The sequence below is a fragment of the Schistocerca serialis genome, chromosome 6 (genome assembly GCF_023864345.2).
Source record: "Schistocerca serialis cubense isolate TAMUIC-IGC-003099 chromosome 6, iqSchSeri2.2, whole genome shotgun sequence".
Taxonomy (NCBI): domain Eukaryota; kingdom Metazoa; phylum Arthropoda; class Insecta; order Orthoptera; family Acrididae; genus Schistocerca; species Schistocerca serialis.
In genome coordinates this window covers 351299705-351304328 of record NC_064643.1, presented here as the reverse complement: position 1 = coordinate 351304328, position 4624 = coordinate 351299705, and positions in this window count along the sequence as shown.

Sequence of the window (4624 nt, the reverse complement as noted above, 5' to 3'; positions counted from 1 at the left end):
CTATCATGACAGCGAGAGTTTGTTACTGGTAATGCTCTTAAATCAATTGGATGATACGTCTTTTACTCAAATTTTCACGTGAATGCATTGCAAATATTTCTGAATTTCAGTTTCTTGTATGTTATGATAAGGAGGTGCACTAACTCCTGATATCGATTATTATGTTACATCACGTTATACATTTGTGGCAAGATAAAATTCTGCCCTTCCCGTCCGCCAATCCCCCATAATCAAATCGGGGATCTGTGCCAGCAGAGTGACCACATTCCGCTCTTGCTTTCCGTTGTGGACGTTTTGACTTTTGAATTCCTGTGTTGTAACATAGGTCACACCAGTTTATTTCTTGTTTTCATTTCTTTGAGAGGTTGATGCGGCCGGCCGAAGTGGCCGTGCGGTTAAAGGCGCTGCAGTCTGGAACCGCAAGACCGCTACGGTCGCAGGTTCGAATCCTGCCTCGGGCATGGATGTTTGTGATGTCCTTAGGTTAGTTAGGTTTAACTAGTTCTTAAGTTCTAGGGGACTAATGGCCTCAGCAGTTGAGTCCCGTAGTGCTCAGAGCCATTTGAAGGTTGATGCGGCACCTCTCCTGCTGTCACTCTTTATTGCGTCGGTAATATATTCTTACCACATCACTCATATTCTATAACGAACGTATAGTACGACAATGGCCAAGACTACAGAAGAACAGACACGTCAATAACCGGAAGACCATAATTTTGTGAAAAGAAACGAAAGGGTACGTCGGAAATTCGAGCAGTGATCTCCCCCTCCGCATTCCAACACGGTGCCACATAACCAAAACGCCATGCCTCTTCAAATTCGCTCGAGATGGCGCATTTTGAACTTAGACGCTTCGCTGTTAATGTTTTGCTTCATTTTTCACTATTCACTACACCTTATTTCTATTTTCATGCTAATTCTGTGTTCAAATTTTTACGGGCTATCCACTGGGCCATCTTACTTCTAAATCTGAGGGGATGCGACTGGAAGTTGCCCTTGTCAGAAATGTGAAAGAGTCTATGGTACCGAGGCATTAGAACAACGCAATCAATTTCAGAAATTGAATGATGTATTAACTATACTTCTTGACTTCAAGGTTTACAACCGAAAGAGCAACGAGCCACAAGTATGGTTTAATAAGGTTTATTTGGATTAAACTGTGATCAGTTTCGGCTTTCTTACAAATCCATTTTCAGATGTATGTCGTTTTGTAGCCGTTATTGCGTTGGATACAAAACGAGACCCCAGCAAGAAAACAACGAAGCGTCTAACAACTATCAGAACACGAATGTGTCCTAAAAAATCTGAAACAGGTCATGGTTTTGTCCAAATAAGCTTGTTACCCGATGCTAGTGGCTGATAGCTGTTTCAGTTATAAAATATGTATAATTACAGTCACGGTTGTCAACATGTCAGTTCGTGATTGTGTATTGTATTTAGCCAAATAGTCCTTACTCTTGAGTCGTCACTCACAAGATCTTAGCGGAAGTATTACCTGCAGAAATTTCCTTCAGAGTCTTACACTACTTGGCAAATCTGTACAAGGTGGGTATCATCATCTGCACGAAATCCAGTAAGCAGTAGGCTGTACTATGTCTTATCATTCTCCGCGAAGCAAAAATTAGTTCACCAAATTCTAGGTAGTCATATCAGAATAGAGACATTTAAGAAAATTTGTAAGGCTGAATATTTCTAAAGCATGTTTGGTAATACACCAGACATTTCGCTTACCGACCAAATGTCAGACAGTTAGTTATGTACAAATTGAACATGGAGACATAACAGTAGACTGTAGAGGAATATTTGACTTCATTCTATTACATGGGAGCTCAGCTAACTAAATAACAGAAAAAATTTGTAACAAGTTTCAAGAGGATGGTCTAAAACTGGAATACTGGTATGGAGAAGGATGTTATGATGCTACGACCATGGTGTACACAGACGTATTTTGGATATAAACCCCAAAGCAATGCTTATGCCATGTAACTATCACTCACCTATCTTCCGGGAGTCCATGCAACTACTCTTGGATAATCACAATACAAAGACGCATCGGAAGACGAAAGAAAATATCTCGTTAGTACAGATTCTGGCTCAAATTTAATTCATAAAACTCTTCTGGAAAATCTTGAGGCAGTAGACATGCTAACATCACAATTTAAAAAACCTGCGTTACAAATAAATAAACGAGTGTTCTCGAGACAGTAATGAGTCGCATTTTTTTTTCTCACCAAAAAGAATACGAATGCGAAACGCTACGTATGTATTGTTTGAAGTCTCCTGAGTTAGCGCGCCAAGCTTCCGTCACTTGCGACAGGTAGTGTAGCTGCAGGACAGTTTCTAAATAGCGCCTGTAGGTGATGTACGACAGAAGCAACGTGCCGTCAATTAATTTCTCTCTGCAGAGAAAGAAATTGTGAGAAATATTCGCAAACGCTTGCGCAAAGTATATGGAGCATCTGCTGTCGACAGAAGTACAGTTACTCGCTGGGCACGGGGGAGGGACTGAGGTCATCAGAAGGAGGTTCGGCGCAGCCGACGATTTGCAGCGGTCGGGCCATCAATGGCTGTCACACCTGACATGTTGCAGCGAGCTTATGTTGTCATTTGCGAGGACAGACGCATTACGACTCGGCAGTTGGCGCTGTATCAGCAAAGGACAGACGCACTGACTCCTTCACCAGGACAAGGCGCGGTACCAACAGGGCGTACAAGTCCTTGTTTCGCGCTGGAGGAAGGCCATAGAACGAGATGGAGATTAAGAGGAAAAATAGGACGTGCAGGTAAAACACCATTCTTTCGGGTGTAATTCTCGTTACGTTCAATAAAGAATTGTTCAAGAAAAAAAAGGGGCGCATTACTTTCTGGTCTCTTTGCCTACCTTCAAATTCGAATAGTATTGTATGCAGTAAAAAATTATTTATGGTTTGAAATATTGAACATTTATGTGAAAAATATTCTCAGTTAAGTGGTTTAGCTATGATTGTTGAGTTACATCGTCTAAGGTTCCCTTCATTTGAAGAGACACATCGTCAACAGAACTTTTTGGATGGACAGCTGCAGAACTATTAAGGTGGATAATTAAGTGGAACATGCAAGAGAGCTTAATTAACATTGTTGCTGCACTAAGAGTCTTTTTAGAAATCGCTGTGACAAGTGCTACATGTGGAAAGAAGCTAATAAAGACCAATCAGTTTACGCCTATGAGCCACGAATTAAAATACAAGTAAATGTAAATCTTATCCACGTAATTCAACAAACTGAAAGAATAAAGTACAGAAAATTTTAAATAAATCGAGTTTGCATACATAAATGTCTAATGTTTAACGTTTCCTGATCCCTCATTTGACTGTTACGGTTTACAAGTAAATATTAATGGCTTTAGAGAAGTATTTTGATTTCATAATTATAAGTTTATAAAATTAATGGTTTAAAATCTAGATTTCTTGCAGCTTATGCGGGATGCATTGTTTTAAATTGTCCCAGGCGCTCAAACCGCACGGTACCCCACTGAGCTCGCTAGAACCACTAAATAAAAAAAAATCTGTGTTATTCGTAGTGGATTTCTACAGCTCTTTAAAGGCATTGCTGCACAGCATGATGCAGACCCTGAGTGAAGTTCTGTTAAGAAAAGGATAAGGAAGGGGGAGGCGATTAAGGGCAAGCGTTTCGAGGGAAATGTATTGCGTTGCGTGGGCTCCGGGAACCAAGGAGATAAGTCTTCTGGTAAACCTTCCGGGATGTAAGGTCGTGGTCCATGAAACTCTTCAGCTCCTAACGTTTCGTCCAGAGCTGCGCTGGACATCTTCAGAGGGGTGTTTCTCTCCGGTGAGTCTTGCCGGAGGAGGAACACCCCTCTGAAGATGTCCAGCGCAGCTCTGGACGAAACGTTAGGAGCTGAAGAGTTTCATGGACCACGACCTTACATCCCGGAAGGTTTACCAGAAGATATGTCATCCGGTCGTGAAAGCCTTCATACTATGATCAAGGAGATAAGGTTGTACTACCGGTTGATTTAATTTCTAACATTACGCTGAAAGGCCGGTGGCCAGTAATTTGGGCGTTTTCAAAACGTGGAAGAAGATTGCAGAGCATTTCATTTGGTTCAAAAATGGTTCAAATGGCTCTGAGCACTGTGGGACTTAACTACTGAGGTCATCAGTCCCCTAGAACTTAGAACTACTTAAACCTAACTAACCTAAGGACATGACACACATCCAAGCCCGAGGCAGGATTCGAACCTGCGACCGTAGCGGCCGCGCGGTTCCAGACTGTAGCGCCCAGAACTGCTTGGCCACTCCGGCCTGCATTTCATTTGGAAGGGTATGGATAAACAGATTAAGTCACTGATGTCGGGGTGAAAAATTTGCGGTATTAGCAAATTTAGATTAAATAAGCGCCAAGGATTTCCCTCATTTAATACGGTTGATGAACCTTGGGTCCGCCCCCACCCCTGCTGTAGAGATGGTAACCTGTACGTCTACGTATGCGTAAATGGGTTTACACGCTTTTACTGGTTGGTCCCCACTCGCAGTTTTATGTCTCAGGTGCCAATCAAGTGTTTGTTATGGATGTTTAGGACCCATGGGATTTGTTGGGCTTTAATTTCCGATAACTGCGCTTA